At 42.1% G+C, this 17,686-nt stretch overlaps 1 protein-coding gene across 3 annotated transcripts in view; it reads right to left on the bottom strand.

Moving 5' to 3' along the window:
• n4bp3 (NEDD4 binding protein 3) overlaps positions 1-17,429 on the bottom strand; it is a 37,490-nt gene extending 20,061 nt beyond the window's left edge. Inside the window, exon 1 of one of the 3 annotated variants that reach the window (XM_061724992.1) lies at positions 17,232-17,429. The gene's annotated coding sequence lies outside the window, so the exon portion shown is untranslated. Of the gene's footprint in view, positions 1-8,553; positions 8,897-13,604; positions 13,700-17,231 lie in introns of those variants that run through there. The other 2 variants (XM_061724994.1, XM_061724993.1) reach the window with 2 other exon arrangements.
• Positions 17,430-17,686: the final 257 nt, after the last annotated feature.

The following is a 17,686-nucleotide window of genomic DNA, read 5'->3' as shown; positions in this document are numbered from 1 at the left end:
AGATCCCCCCCCGCCAGCTCAGTTTTTTTTTACCTGCAGCTGCTGCGCTACAATCTTGCATGAAAGACGTATTCATTGCAAAAGATTACTGCTAAGATCAGAAAGTTTTCTGAAACTCTCTGAGAGCCTTGAATAGTACTACTACCCTCTATGAATGCATGTTTTATCCTGAAATACGGCCACATTGAGCATGATGTTCCATTTTTGGACAAAATGTTCTTCTGACATCCTGTTAAAAGATCATTTGTTATTTTTATCGTACTATCATTGTTGAAAATGGGCTGTCTAGATGATCCAAAGAAGACCTACAAGCTTTGCTACAGCTTTGAGGCAACTCCCACTTTACTACAATTATAAGAAAAGTCCTCAAAACAAGCGCTTCAAGGGCAATCGTTCTTTTAAAAAATGGTAATCGGTTCTTTCACAGGTAAACAAAGCTTTCAATGAAGTGCTCGAGGATGAAGAGGGGCCATTTCTAACCGTCACAGACAAGCATCTCAGCACTGGGACCGAGACAGAGGACGGAGGGACGGGGAAGCCAAATTCCAAAGATGCTTGACAGAGCACAAGCTCGGGCTCGTCAGTTTCTGATGCACAAAAGGCTCCAACTCCCACAGATGCTCCCCAGCACTTGTGTGTGTGCGCGGATCACTCGAGTGAGTCCCGATGAAAAGCAAATGCACAGATAGCAGAACCCCAACCTCTGGCCTACTGGCTCCCCCCTCTCTCTCACTCTCTCCACTGTGGCTGATCAAAGTCTGTTTACATTTGTGGGGTAACTTTGCAGGTTACATCTAAAACTCCCACACAGCCGACACTGTGATATTACATAAGCTCCATCAAGGCCATGATTCCTAGGTATTACAGCTGTTATTTGTGTAAAACACTACGGTGCGATTAGAAGATCTACCACAACTCCTGCTCTCCAGAGAACTGCAGTAAGTATATTTAACACCTATCCCTGACCCCTGATTCCTGACACAGCTGTGACGCATAGGTACAGTGGGGTTCTCAGTGAAGGACTAATCCCAGCATGTTTATAATGGCTTTGCAGGTAATGTTTACCTCTAGTACATCTTATTTTACCATGTTTATATTTGATAATTCGTTTCAGCTCTGAACCGGAAAAGATCTTGCTGAACTGATAAAATCATATGTCAGAAATTGCAGCGCACACAACACCTCATTGTTAGTTTAACACATGCAAGCCTTAGCCTGGCCGGCCACCCATCCTGATCAGTTTTCTCAGTCAAGTTTCTCTGGAATTGACTTTGACTTCCAGGAAGTATTACCAACTGACGCAGAGCAAACTCCCTCCGGATGCCATTGGACAGCCATACAACCAAGACATGGTGAAAGCGGCTTGCAGTGGAGTATGAACAAAGAAGGGGAAATACTGATGCCAGTTTTGCAGTGAAAACATTTACATCCAAGGTGTTATCAGCAGTTCACCAGCCACCTTGGCTGTTTTAAATAGGACCTTTCTGTTGAAGTCATTGCAAAGCCTGCCCTGTTGTGATTGATTTATTAATGGCTGTGAATGGGAGGGGTACCAGCCACACGACACATAAGAGAATATTTGTAATGTCCTTTATAGAATTGGAATCAGATTCCCATTTATGACGGTAGTAGATGGAAAGTAATTGAGAAAAGGCATCTTGGCACATATAGTCTGAACTAATTTGATATCAATCAGTCGTGAATGACAACAACTTTGAAAAAATAATAAGTTGGAATGCTGACAATTTATTGATCACTTGTGCAAATTGTTTCAGTGTGAGCCAGAGTTTTCATTGTGGGGTTCAGAGCATCGACAAATCCACCCCAGACTATGTTTTAGATATGTCTGCTCTGTGATTGACAGGTGACTTGTCCAGGGTGTACCCTATCAATAGCCTAATGACACCTGGGACAAGGTAGGATAAAGGTAGTGCAAAAAACGAAAGAAAAAGAAAAAACATTGATGGATAGAGTTTCCATCCAAGTAAATTGATTACTGCTTATACAAAAACAAACAAAAAATAACTATCATGTTACGGTAAAAAGGATGGTATCACAAATGAGGGAAAACAATTATTTTTTGTTTTGACCTGAGATGGGAATCCACTAAGATCACGAACTAAATGTATGTAAATATGAGCATAACCTTTGTTCTGATATCATGCTTTGAGTGTCTAAGCAGGTTAATATGTGCCTGAAGCAGACCAGGTAATTCACGCAATGTTAAGCTAAAGAGAGCACTACTCTGTTACACTTCCTGGGGGTTGTAATGAATGAGTGGGACAGTTTCTCTGGCTTTGGGGCCTGACAGCAGAGGAGAGATGTGCAGCAGGCTCTAATTGTTTCTCAGCAGGTTATACATCATGGATGAAAGTGAATTAGGGAGAAGCTGCCTCACTAAACTAAAAATCAGGGTCAAAGTTTTCTTCTTCTTCCTCTTCTTCAATGTTATTTAATCATTGAAGTCGGATTGATCCGAGTTCAACGCGTCCAGACTTTAAGTCATAACCACCTCAAGCTAATCTGCTCTAATCGGCTTCTCCTCTTCTCTTTGTTGACTGACAGCGCTAATATAACATCTCAAAAAAGATTACTTTTCATTTTATAACACGTGAGATGACAGGCAGTGTTTCTGTGAAACATGGGCCATCATTCACTGGCGGTTGGCCGTGGTGGTTCTGAAGCTGCAAGGTTTGTGCTCCGTCTCACATGCTCCGGACTGATGATGGCTACTTCAGTTCTCAGAAAGACTGAAGGTCATGTTTATTGACCACATACAGGCTGATACAGAGTCAAGCAACAGTTAAAAGCAGACACAGATGTTAATGTTTAAGTTCATACAAGGGAGAACTACTAAACACTGGTATAGTTTGTATATTCCACTTTGCAACGGTAACACAGTTTTATTGAATAATATACAATAAATAAATCAAACACAACCTCATGCTCTAACTAAAATAGTGCCATGCTACAATAAAAAGAAAATATTGTCCATTTCTCAGGAAACACTTCAGCCACACGTGTTGAGCAAGTCTTTGTAAACCAGCAAGCAAGCCCCCATGCTGAGGTGAGGGAATACCTCGCCAAACAAATGGGTCAACACGACCGTTTGCCTCGGTCACCACAGTCCCAGTCTCTTTCAAGTCTGATGTTTTAATCTTTTATCTAAACTTGTATGAAAGTCTTATGCAGGCTTTTGTGTACTCTCAATATCAACTGGACATGAGTGAAACTGCATGAGCTCACACAAGATGCGGGTCTGGTACAGCAAAAGTGCTTACTTTAAAGAATCACCAGCTAAACCAGTCTGTATTTTGTTTATAGGTCCCGCAGTCCTTGACTGACAGCTGATTTAATCAGCTGTCAAGCTTTCCTCTTAAGGCAAACCAGCTGACGCTGGTTTTCTCTCTTTCCATCTGTCGGAACATTGATGAGAGGTCAGAGGAGGTTGATGGGCTTTACTGCCCCTGTTGACTCCACAATATTGGGATTAGATTTGCAATTAGTCACTTTGTAGTTCTTGTCATTGAAAGCAATTGACAAGAGTCACAGCATTGAACCTTCAGTACAGTGAGAAATCCTGGCATAAAAACTATTTAAATCCATGTAGATGAAAAAGGTATTACTAGTACAAGAACAAATGTTTGGAGAAGAGGTGTTGCCTAGAGGGATGTGTTTTCAAAAGTAGATAAAGGTGGTTTCCTCTGCTCTGGTAGCATTTGTCAGCTCAATCTACCATCATGGACCCACAAGTGAAAACTGTCTGGATTTAGCCTGCCCTGGGCAAAAGGATAACACACAATGGTCTTGAGAGGAGCACAATTGTTAATACCCTTCAGTCACTTCGCAGGCAAATGTTAGTGAACCAAAGTTTTGTTTTGAGCAGCTATGGGTAGCGTGTACAGTTCACTGGGCAGGCTGTTACATTCTGGAGCATCTGTAGGGGTATCCCATTGCATGCTGGGAAAGCTACAGCTGCTACAGTAGTCAAAGCAAGAGGTCACCTGTTCTGCCCTGTAGCAGAGGTTAGGTAGCGTATGAACCCAGATACAGCCCAATGGTTTTTTCCCATGTTGTAAATTGCAACAACACATGACCAAGAGAAGGAAGCTTTTTGAGTGTGTGTGTGTGTGTGTGTGTGTGTGTGTGTGTGTGTGTGTGTGTGTGTGTGTGTTGATATTATTTTGGGCCTTGATGGCCTTTTATAATTGATGGAAACATTTTGGAGAGACAGGCTAAGGTTTGTGCTGAAAAGATGGGGTCTTTTGAGACTAATAACAAGCACAGGGGTCCCAATACCAAGCCTTGGTGCACCTCTGTAAAGAGGTGATACGGTGCAGACCTATCCTTGCTATAACTACTTGAGAAAACACACAGTGAGGTTCACAAAAGAGTGCCAAGTCGAAAATGCCCATCTTACAGAGTACGGATAGTAAAATGCTCTGCTTTACAGTGACAATAGCTGAGAGGTATAGCTAGAAGAGAACATACTGCTGTGCCATAGACTGCGTTTACATGCAGTCAATAACCCTTTTAAAACCGGAATATTGGCAATAACCCGAATTTGCACGGCCATGTAAACACCAATAACCCCTTTGAATAACCCGAATTTGCTCATGTTCCGGTTTTTAAAAACCCGAATATGACCCCTGGGTTACTCCTTTTAAAACCCGAATATTCAGTCATGTAAACGCCAAACGGAATATCCCAATCAAACGGAACATGAATTTGTTTTCTGCGCATGCTCTGTTCGCAAGGAATCCTGGTCATTTGAGTCCAGGAAGTTCTTATAAACACGGAGAAACGCAAGACCACACCACACTTTTGGAGTGAGGAGGAGACTAATCACTTCATAAATGTAATGAAGGATATGAACATTTTGGCATTTCTAGACGGTAGAAAGTACCGGGATAGCGAGATTTACAAGAAGGTGAGCGAAAAGTTGCGCGAAGCAGCATTTGTTTTGAATTTGGATACAAGAAGAAGAAGCGGAAATGACGCTAATTGCGTCATCACGTTCTCCGCGCGTCGCTGGTTTGATCGGGATATCCCGAATGATTAATTACCATGTATACAGGGATAACCCTGTTTGCTCACGCATGTAAACGATAACGATATTCCAAATGTTTCAGTAACCGGAATATTAGCAATAACCCGAATTTTGACTGCATGTAAACGTAGTCATAGACCTAGATACCTTTATGGTCTCATGCTCTTTCAACAAAGTGCTCACTGTTACAAGAGTATTTATTTGGATTCAAGTGACATTTATGGAGGTATTTATTTAGTCCTACAGTGTTTTTCCTCCAACAGTGATGAAGTGCAAAGGCCATGTTTGTGACACCACATTCAGTTTGTTGGGTGAAACAGATTGGTTGAATAATCCCTAACTTTGTTTATATTAATGCCTGTACTGATCCCTCTGTAAGGTTACAAGTTCAACCTCTTAGCATATATGTGTGTATATATGCACTTGTCAGATAAAAGGAGATTAGTGCCAGCAGCATTAGGATATGTGCCTGACCTCTGGGCTGTTGTTTTACGACATTCAATTGACCTTCAGTCGCAAAACACACTCACACCCATGCATGCAAACTATGATATTCTATCCCAATAGACAAACATCAAATTTAGCCAAACAAAAAATAAATAAATCTGATTTTACATGACATTCATTCCTAACAAGATGATTTAAAAAGGCTGACTCTTTTGCCTGCATCAAAACATCATTCTTAGTGCATCAACTGTTCAAAACAACTACTGCAATTTACGATGCTTTTAGAGAGTGATCGTGATCTGGTGGCTCAAAGACAAATAATCTCAGAACAAACTGATTCTTCTCCAAATCCCCCACTCATTTGTTGTTGTCATATCTATCAATCCTTCTACTCTTGCCCCGCACACATGTCAATATGAAAACGCTAAATACGTACAGCTTTTTTCAGCTCTTAAAATGGACAAAATGAAAATGACATACCGTCATTTGAAAAAGAATGACAGTATATCCTTCTTTTTTAAGGATTCTTAACTCTTAAATAACATGAGACCTTTTTTTTATACAATAGCTAGCCCTGGCTGTTTCAGTCTGTAATTTTGGCTGATAACCCCTCTCAGTTAAAGGTTACCTTTCATGACAGTACAGCGAAAAAAACTGGACTTTCTGCAAAAATGTCCTGAGGATAAACAAAGATGTTATGGAGATAAATGGTCAGAGTTCCCAGAGCCTCATTTGGCAAAAAACAAACACAGCATATGATCACAATGAGTGGGGTGGTGTCAGGGCCTGGACACCGGACAGGACCTTGCATTTTCATGTATTTACATGTCATGTCAGTAAGTTTTACCTGAATTCAGAGAGAGTAGCATCGATAAGAGAAAAAAAAGGAATGTATTGAGGCAGGCACAATGAATTGATGAAATCCTAACAATACTTCTATGTCTTCATTGGTGTTTTATTGCAGTTAAACTTACTGCAGCTGGCTAACTGTGACAAAGTATCGTTCTGCTGAGACTGGAATAAAAATCACCATATTAATAATTGTATGAGATCTGCATTTTGTGTCGGCTGCTCACTCTTGATTATCTTCTGTCACGCCATCAAGTCAAATCAGACTGACTTATTCATTCAAATTCTCCTACCAACAAAAATAAATAAAACCATAACTAAGCTTGCTAAGCATCTGCATCTGAGATCATTGTTGATAACAAATTTTGTTCCTACTTTCATGTTACAGTAAGGCATTCAAGCACAATAAAGCGAACGCCGCTTGGTTTTGCCCTTTAGAGGTCACAACAGAGGATCATTGTGTTCTGATTTGGCACAGGCTTTTACGTCGGATTCCCTTCCTGAGAAAACCCTCCCCAATTATCCAGGCTCCAGACCGCCACTATGAGAACACTGGATTGTTACCCCTTAGTGCCTGTTTTTTTGTTTTCAAAAACTACAATACCACGTTGAAAAGAAAATTGCATAACTTCACTGGAACCTGTGAGAAAGCCAACAGCCCGGAAGGCATGCAATTTATTTCACTCTGCTCCGAATCCAATTTGAGTTCTGTTTTGTTTCTGTTCACCTTGACAGCAAGTGACAACACAGTGTTTGCCACTTGATGCTATCAGCAGGGCTCTGCAGACATTCATCGAGAGCCGTGTCGAAATAAACTCACATTCCCCACATTTCTTTCTGGGTAATTATTAATGTGCCGTCACACAACGCAGGTCACACTGATAAGGTTAACATTAAAACACGTCTCTGCTGAAGGCCCCTGACGTGTTGTAGGACCCCTTTTCTTTTTTCCAATCATCCACACCACCATATATCCCATGAGAACCTCTAAGTCAGAGATCAATTAAACATCTGATCATTTTGCGACATAATTATAGCATGCAGCAAATAGCATTCAATTGAGCTGATGAAGACAAAAACGCGAAGCAGCCGGCTTCTGATTAAATTCTTTACCGCCAGAGGCTCAGCAGAGACTCCTTTATTTCCTGGAGCGGTTCGTGAAGGAGTCACCGCTCTGTGATTACAGCAATAGAATCGCATTGACCCGTACCTGAACAGATTCAACATCTGCAGTGAGAGCAAGCGTATCTATCCAAAAGACACTCCCAATATTAGACCACCCACTCAGCACAAAAATGAAGATAAGTCGACTGCAGTGGAAAACTGATCAGAATCACAGATCAAACAGACTCTAAGAAAAGCACATAGATAAAATATATGACTCATCACATTATAAATAAATCTGCATTAGTAACACCAGAGGAGGACCTGAGAAGGCTGCATGTCCGGTGGTAAACTCCGGCGCTGACACATGCCCATGCCTTGACAGGGGATCTGCACTTTTTCCTCTTGTGGAGTTTCTCTGCAAATAAACGGACTGTTTTTCCGAAATCCGCTTCTTCAGCCAAATAGGTTTGAAGTTCACTGTATAGAGGAGCTTTGTGGCGTAAATTTGTTAAACGAAATCTGGCTACTTCCTTTGCTATAATGAGATTCATGAACAGTCCTCCGGGGGAATTTCTGGGACAAAAATAGACCATGATGCAGAAGAATGGATGTAAGGAAAGACGGGTTTACTGATAAGTGGAGAAAAATCACTACACGTCTTGTTGTTTAAGATGCATGTGGTTGCATTTAGAAACTAACAGCGGTTAACTGGCATATTGGCGCTGGGTTGGCAGTGAGTTTGGAAGCCGGGGCTGCTGTTTGGCATCATTTGCCCAGCATAAAAGTTAAAAAGAAAAAAAAAAAGGTATTTAAAAAGCTACTACAACTTTATTTCAGCTTCACTGAAAACATGCATTCCTCCTGATCAAGGTAATTAATAAACAAACTTCTTTCCTCCTCTCTGCAGCTCTGGAGCAGATCACAGCGGGTTTAAAACATACACTGCCAACCTCTACGTTAATAAGTCAAACCTTTCCCAACAGAAAAGACAAAAAGTCAGTATCAAACAGCAATCCTTACTTTTCCCTGCACGGGTGAACACGGATCCAGACAAAACATTGCAAACAGTCCAGAGATATCAAGACGGAAAAACATTCTACCTGTGTGTTTGTCCACCTGAGAGTTCCCGTCACTGCTCCCGAGTCGCTCCTCACTCAGTTTCTGTCTCATTTGGTCTCATGCTCACACCACGGAGGAAAACATTGCTAAACTTCCTGTTTCTCAGTATTTGATGACAACTGAGAAGCATGTGAACGAGGAGGAAACTCCCTGAAAGATCACTTTGTACTGATTCAATTAGAAGATAGAGTTGAGGACTGATTTAGCACCACTAAAGATTTACCCCCGTTTTCACAAGGAACTGGGAGGAACCACTAAACTGTCCTCTATTCCAATTTTGATTAAACTCGGAGAGCTTTGCACTACACTCTTCATCCTCCACTTTTCCTGCTCATCTCTTTGTTGACGTTGCGTTCTCACAAGGGCCAGCGTGGTTGAACTGGTTCCTCCAGTTTCAGCCAAAACCCACATGCGAACCGGCATTGAGGCATTGAATTCTAACCCGACGGTGAAACACAAGCGCCGGCCTCAGCGGACCAACGCAACAACAGCGCTGCATGTCTTGTTTGCTCTCAGATAGAAAAAAAAAAAAAAGGCAAAATAGGGGGATTAGACTTGGGTGGAAATGCAAACAAGGAGAACAGAGAACGGAGGGTGAAGGTAGTAAAGAAACATGTGACTGCAGATGAGGAAGAAGTGGAAAATTAGGACATCTGGGGGCTGAGACAGAGCTGACCATCTGGACAAAAGCTTGTGTGTAAGTCTCCCCTCCTGCAGCCGGGTTACTGGTCAGGTTCTGCACTACAGTATATCAAGTTACGTTTCAAGCCGGAGATGCTCATAACCGAGGAAGGAGAAGAGAGAGGACATTGTTCTCTGCTTCTTCACCAGAAGAGAGCGTCTTCTTCTCCCCCTTTTTTTGCTATACAATGTCAGGCGCTCAGCTGAGAGGATTAAAGAAGGTACCCGGCCTTCTTAAAGCTGGCATCAATGGTTGTGCACACAAGAATCTCAGCTAATAAGGCATATTACCATGTCAGAGATTCACTACGTTGAGATGAGCTGCTAAAGGCATTCCACGGCAAGAATGCAATGTGTCATGGTGCCTTTTGGTCTGCATGGTGGAGTTAGAAGAAGATTTGGGGAAAAATAAAAAGGGGGAGATAACAGACCCCTGTCTAAAACTTGAGCAGGTGCCACACTACCCCTTTCATTACATCTGGGCCTCAGAGGCGTATTCGGTCTCAGGTTCCACAGATATGCACTTGTGAGTCTGCAGGCCGGCAGACGGAGCAGCTCCAGCAGGAAAGCTGGGAATGAGGAGTGATGGAGGGTACGAAGAGGGAGCAAGAACATGGAGAACAAAATCCATGAAGATGTGGGGGGTAAAAAAGGAGCAGAGAGGGACGGGAGGCTGCCTGCTCACAGACGCCGTACCTCGATGACCAGTCAACTAGACAAAACGACAGCCGGAGCTAGACTCATTTCCTCTTCCTAAGCTCCTCAAGACAAAACCATCACAGGAAACAACCAAGGGAGGCATTCTGGCTGTCTGGAGAAGTTAAGTATACTGCAAATTTTCAGGAAAAAGTGCCATCTGTATGGTCACTAAAACACAACAACAAAATAGAGAGAGGAAGAAGCATCTAATGTCACAAAATCTACTACTTCTAAAACTCACGTATGAACATTATGTTTCTTTTCTACCCTTTAACAGAGCCAGGTTAGTTTCCCCCTTCAATGTGGTGTACAAACCACCTCTGATTCCATTTTATTTAACTCATAACCACTGCAAGAAGACAGAAGGGCGTTTTCAGCAGGTGCATCGCTCCACCTCTCCACCTGAGTGACCTAAGAGAAACGTGAGCACGCCACATTAATTGACTGCAACCTTTCAAACCATTGTATTGATTTTATGTAAAAAGAATGAAAAAAAGGATGTGACAGCAAACCGAAGCGCTGCCGGAGTGGAGAGAGTAGCTAGAAATACAACAATGCCCACTCAGAGCAGGGCTTTGACTCCTGGCCTTTTGTTGTGCAACACCCCAACTCTCTAGACTAAATACAAGAGACAAGGGCTGGGTCCTACACACACACACACACACACACACACACACACACACACACACACACACACACACACACACACACACACACACACACACACAGTGCTCATAACGAGGGTAACCGCTGCTGTTGGTATCTATAAAAAAACAAAACAACAAAAGCAGGCGAGAGCGGGCTGGGGGAGATAAGCTCAAATCAATAAAAATATGAGGAAAGTGATAAGGCCGTACTGAGGTGAAAACACAGAGTTCGACTCACTCACGTTTGTTAACAAGGCAATATTCCCAGGATGAGACGACGCCTGAGTTAGCAGCAGATAGGAGATAGGAGCATGTTTCTGGCAGCCAGCAGAGTTGGTAAAATTTGGAGACAAAAGGACACAGTATGAGGTCCTTCCAGATTCCCACACTCCCAGACCTGACAATACTACCATTAGTAACCACAGATTTACTGAAAACAATCATCTTCAGGAAAATAAAATAGGGCATTTAACAAATCTGGGTTATCTGGCAGTGAAAGAAATGTTGACCGACAGAAATAAGCACAGGTATTTACTCACGATGCTAGATCCACCCATGCTGCACATCAAAAATCTGTGATGTTCAGTACTTTACATTTGCTTTTCTATGAAACTGAGTCTCTGAGGAACTGACTGTTGTGAAGTAGATAATACTTTATCTGAAATAATATTGGTAGTTAATGGATATGAGGTCCCGGTGGGCATCAATTTATAGTGGATGACAGTGATGTTTACATGGAGGCGCCAGAAGAGATCTGGCTTCTAAGTGCTTGATAAGATATTCCCGCATGTTGTTTAATTTATAAAATGAAAATCAGATAACACATAGATACCAGCACACCCATCCTACTTTATCTTACTCAGACGGATCAGAAACAACAGTGCTACGACAGAGATATGAATTGAGAAATAGTGACTGTCTCACTCAAGAGAAATGCTCTGCTAGAAATCATTTGGTGGTGTCTTATCCCACCTACCCCCCTCGCAACAGCAGTGGCTGGCCTCCCCCCAGCAAGACAATGTTCCCTGTCACACCAAAATAATAGAAAAAACTCAAGGAACGTAAAAAAGTACCAAAGGCATTGCCTTCCCTCCAAATCCCCCATGGATTTGCTGCTAAGGTTCTGGAGTCAGACACCACGGGACACCCCAAATCCCATATTCATGGTGTGAAGTGGTAAGGGATAACAAAAAATCATGCAAGTTAGATTAAAATCACTCTCTAACAGACTTTAAGTTGTTCTTTAAGGCTGCTTTTGTCTTTTCTATTTGTTTTTGTGCAGTGACATGCATCATTGTTAACTCTTTTGGTTTCTTTTGTGTTCACCAGTGGCAACATAAACATCACTTTCAAGGTATTTTTGAATGATATTATCAATGTAAGAATGATTTGTAGCTCGGTTTTAGTTTAAATGCACAAATATGTTCACAAAGGCGTGTCTCCTTTGACAGAAGTCTGAGGTACTTTTACTGGCCCTAAGGGCCAGTCCCAATACTCCCCTAGCCCTACTTTTCAGCCCTACCCATAAATTTTGCGCGTTCCCGTGAGGGTAGTGGTGTCCCAATTCCTCTTTGCATGTAGGGCTAGTGTGCACAACGAGGGCTAGGGGGTATGAATCTAGCCCTTGAGAGGGATTTCAGTTGCTGACTCGCCGACCGAGGGCTAGAGAAAATTTCCCAGAATGCTTTACGTCTTCATTTGCAGACTGAATCAAACAAAAAAACATGGTGGACATTTCTCATTTTTAGTGAATAAATTCAATATTTTGAGTTCGTTTCTGCATAAAAATGCATTTTGATTACATTTCTAGCGAGAAATATATATTTTACTTTCATAATATTCACTCAGTGAATGTATGTAATCACTTGCTTGCCTGTTGTTGCGAAGTTTTTTCAGATCTCGATAAAGATAAAGGCTGATTTATGGTTCCGCGTTACACCAACGCAGAGCCTACGGCGTAGGTTACGCCGTAGGCTCTGCGTCGATTTAACGCGGAACCAGTTTCTGCTCCCGAGCCGGCAGGCTGTTCTCACCCCCGAAAACATCGGAGGAAATAACAGGCGTTATTTGGATAAACTGAGCCCAGGTTGGGGATCTTAACGGTTACTTTTATGCCTGAAAAAATATTAAAACTTAATAAAGTGGCATATTAACAGCGCTACAGCGGAAATTAAAACAGCTTCTAGCTTGCTTTTAGCTCTCGGCTTCCTGATATGGTGTGACGTATGTGCAAACGTAACTACGCAGTCGCTTACGTACCCGAACGTAAACCACGCAGTGACGTAGCAAGTGGTGTCCCAATCCCTAGGAAAGATTACAAAGCCCTACCCCTTGTGGCTTCATTTTGAGGGTGAAGTGGTAGTGAGTAGGGTGAACATTGGGATTGGCCCTAAATCGTAGACATGTGTCTCCTTTATCAGGAATGATCCTGTAAAGATAATTTTCAGGAACATCTATGGGGCAGAAACACATCCCTACTGCAGGTTAGGTTGTCAGTGCAGCCCTGGAAAACTGCTGCATGCATGGAAGGGGGGGGTTGACTCAGAGCTGATTGGATACGCTGTAGGCAAGAGATGATGTTGTTCAGCTGTCTCAATGTTTACTTCGAGTAAAAGTAACATCATCAACACTGCAGTGGATGCAAACAGCAAACACAACAGCCATCAATCAATTCAATGTTGATCTCACTGTTCCAGTTTGCTTTCCTACTTGGCTGTCTTCTTCTTTTCCTTATTTTTAGTGTCTTTTCCTTATTTTTAGTGTGCACTTCTGCCACCAGGTGTAGTTTCAAAGTCCGTAGATCCTTCTGGGTCCATCACTGTATACGGAGACAAAACCGCTGCAAAGACCAAGAAGGAAGTCGCCCTGTTATGAAGCTGACCAGGCAGGTGTTGACATACCGTCAAAGTTCAGCCTTTAGCCATAAGAAAAAAAACTGGGAAAATAACCTGGTTCAGACTTAAAACCTGACCAACATAAAAATAGATTTGCTTGTAGTTACTTACGAAGACGAACATGTTCCTCTGATGTTAGTGGCGATAAGTAAACTCTTGCTGTTTCCTGTGGTTGTTTGGAGCTGTGAAATCTTAACAGCCTTATGTCCTAGTGTGGCAGGATGTCGGCAGACAGCCTGCATGCCTGGCCAGGTCCCACAGTGATTTTCTTAACTCGGCCAGGGTTTAATCACAGTGACAGACGGCTCCAAGAGAGGATCAGGTCAGCCACAGGCGGAGGGATGAGCGAGGGCGAGGAGTTTAAGTGTATGAGCATGACACTTTCTCCTGAGAGCAATCAGGCATAGCAGTATCTATTAAGAGTTGATAAGATGAGTGCACACAGGAAAGAAAGAATAGGATAAAAGGATATGCTTAAGATTAGGAGAAAACAATATGAAAATAGGGTGAAAGGAGACGAACACCTGAGGAGAGGAAGAACCAAAGTTTAGGAGACAGAAGAAATCAGTCAGTGGAACAAGGGCTCATTAGTGTTTGATTGGATGGCCAGCCTGAGGGGAAATGTCTGTCAAGGATCACAAAGCCATTACTATTATTCTCTGTCCGCTACACCATCTGCTGGACCATGCACACATGATTAACTTACCGTGTACTTACAATCTTCAAACCAGTGCACCGTGATTTAGAGCGATAGCAATAATGCTGGCTTTTCTTTAGCTCTACCAGCGCACAGCGTCAAGCTGCACCTTTACAAATTTGCATCAAAACAAATGCACGGGAGGGCGGAGGTGGATTTCATTCAGTATCCCTCCTGATGGGTTGATGGAACAGAGTTTTTAGGTTGGGCAACGCTAAGCAAATGGTCAGCAGGCATCTCACGGTCAGCAGAATTAGTGTTTCATCAGCTGCCAGTGGTTTAAGGACACACACACAAATACACACTCACTCATGAGAGTGTCAACCCCCTGGGAGCTCAAACAGCTGAAGGAAGACATCACATCAGCTGTTGGGCTGATTCTGCTGAGAAAACAACACCAAAAAGACAAGATGTGCTACTTTACACAAATAGTCTCTGGTATTCTCGATAAAAAAAAAATTAAAAAATACTTAAACACAAAGATTCTATTTATATTATGATAATAATGATTGCCACTTGTTCGAAATGTTGTTAAAAATACATGAACTGAGAGTGAATGATCTGCATAAGCTAATAGAACTCACCGGATACAGCAAGACAGCCAAACTTTAATACAAGAAGTTTTCACAATAACTTAGCTTTAAATGTTTTACAATTAGAGCTATATTTTACAGTTCCTCCATTTCCATAGTCTCAAAACTAAGTAGGTAAAATTAACTGTAACAGATGAATGTGGCGGTAATATTAAAAATAATCGCAAATTGTTTGAAGTCCTTCATTTTTGTCTTTATTCAGTCATGCTCAGTTGGGTTTAAATCATGTCTCTGACTTGGCTGAGTAAGATTATACACATTCCTCATCTTAAAAAAGCTCCTGACTTCTCTCACAAATTGTTTTAGGTGAAAGTTCATGATGAAGATCCTTAATGAAGCATTTGAACGAGTCTGTATAAAGTAGAGAAGTATCCGCTTTCTATTTCATCAACCAGTCAAATCATCAAGAAACAGCAGAGAGCCATTTCCACTCTCAGCCACACATGCCGATACAATGACACGACCTCCACCATGTTTGACTGATGACGCAGAGTGCTTTAGGTCACAATACTGCCTTTGTGAAAACGATTCTTTTGATCTGTTTTCTGTTGTTGAGTTTTACAAGTGGTTTACATCTCGAAGTAAACCCTCTTAATTTATATTCAAGAAATCATTTATTGATCATAGGACTATCTCCATGATAGTCTTCTGGGCTGGGACAGATGCTCGATGCTAAAGAGAGAACGTCAACTAATCACATGAACCAAGCAGAACCGCATGGATCCAGAGAGTTGACAGGGCTGCTGATTTCCGAGTGTCGGAGTTTGATGATTGTAAGCTTGTGAGTCTCGTGAGAAACCCGTTTCTTTGCAAAGTACTGTAAGTTAAGAGAAAAATAATAAGAGCCATTTTTCTGTCCACATAAACCCCAGTCTATATTGTTTCATAAATTGGGTAAACGTTGAGCTAGTTTTGATTATTAGCCAGTCAATGCCAAAACTTTCCATTTCAAAAGGAACCACAAGAGGTAACAGATGGAGTCAAATGTCTTTTTTGTTTACAGGACCTGTTAAATTCCACTCATCCTCATTTTAGTGGGTTGGCACAAATGGTTCTATGCTTCAGTAACTCAAAACGTCTGCACGACAAAACTGAATTCCTAAATCTCATCTCTCAGTCAAGTCTCTGTGATAATTAAGTGGGTGGGATGGAAAAATGCATTTTTGTGCAGTGACACTAAACCAAAACAATACTTAGGCTGTCTCAGTGATTTCCACGCAGTGATGTCCTCAGTCACACCTCAGCATCACCCCACTAACACCTCTTTTGAGTTCTGCTAAATTACAGGATGGTTACCACCACACAGTCTCCACCAAGAGCCTATACACCTATTGTCTCTCCGTTGTAAGATGCTCCTTCACTTACGTCAGCACACACCCATAACCTCCACACTCAAAGGACTCTTCCTGCAATGCTCCATGAGTTCCTCAGGTCAGAGGTCACCTGTGGCCTCCGGTCTCCACGACGACAGCCTGGCAGTCCCCAGGACTGAGCTGAAGTTCCCCCACACACAAACGCAGACACTCACAGAGAAACAGCTTTTGTCCCTAAAGTCTCCTGTGCATCACAAGAGACCCTGGAGCGCGAGCTTCAGTCCAAACGTTTCTAGCCATGCAGGCCAAACTCTTTTCAAAGCACTGCAGTGGAGGTGCAGGAGGGTCCTTTATAACCACAGTCTGACCTGAGCTGTGTGGCCAAAATATGTTATTCATTTAAAAAGGATACGATCTGCATCATCGAGGTTGTCATTAGTTTATTATCTTCAGGTCAAGTCTGCATGGACTTGATGCCATCATCAGCTGTTTTCTTTCTCTCTTTAGTCTTTTTTGGCTGTGTGCAAACTGTGCAGCTGCATGTAACCCCCATGCCCATAAGGGGGCCCTCAAGATATAAGGACAGCCTCAATAATACTGCAGAAACAAAATTGAGCCATCTACAGGTAAATACTTTACAGAGCTTAAATTATAGCTGCACTTTGTAGATCTTCCTCTACAATTTCAGTTTATAAAATCTGAATTTTTGATATTTTTCCTCACAAGTTTGTAAGTTGGGAATAAAAGTCATTTTTTTCCTCTTTTTCTAATTTGCAGGGATATGAATTCAAAATTGTTGGTAATTTGCTCACAAATTTGCAGGTTCATAAATTCCTAAATTCAGTTTTTTTATTTATTTTTTACTCAATTTGCATTTGAACTTATTAAAACAAATTCAAACAACCCCAATCTTCTTTTCTCATTAAAGTATAACGGATCAATGCATCACAAAGGAGTTTTACCAAATTAGGACCCTCAAACAGAATCCTGCATAGGATCCCACCCCCCCTCCCTTAAAAAAGCAAAAACTAAAACTACAAACGGGCCTGGAGATTATAATCGTGGACTCCCACAGATCAGGCACAGAAACTGAGCCTAGTGCAGGGAGAAAAAAAAAAGATGAGGAAAAACTCACCGTGTTGTGTTTGCAGGACATCTCTCTGACCAGCACCGACACTCTGCAGCAGTTTGGAGTCTCACTGGTTTCTGATAAAGAAAACAAACGATGGCTGTGCAGGATTTATCCCCAGGACTTGAGTGCTGGACACCGGACTGCGAACAGCCTGAGAGCCAAAAGAGTGGGTCGCAGACTGGGACTGCTTTCTTTCCCTCTCAGGGGTTTGAACAGCGGAGAGAAAAGTGAGAGGAAACCCGAGAGGAGGCTGTCCCGTTCCTGTCCCGTCCCTGTCCCCAGCAGAAGAGAAACAGCGCCCTCTATCGCCTCAAGGGTTGAGCTGGAATATGGCACACCGTCATGAAACGTCTGATTAATTATATTTTTATAACGTGAATATAGTTCACAAATTCTGTCTTTGTTAGGTAGTAGATAGATGGCTTAAATGGCTTTTTGAATGTAAGGAAACTAAAGTT

Source organism: Cololabis saira, chromosome 7 (assembly GCF_033807715.1).
Source record: "Cololabis saira isolate AMF1-May2022 chromosome 7, fColSai1.1, whole genome shotgun sequence".
In the NCBI taxonomy this organism is placed as follows: domain Eukaryota; kingdom Metazoa; phylum Chordata; class Actinopteri; order Beloniformes; family Belonidae; genus Cololabis; species Cololabis saira.
The sequence above is the reverse complement of the archived record's forward strand: the minus strand, read 5'-3'. Positions and strand labels throughout refer to the sequence as shown.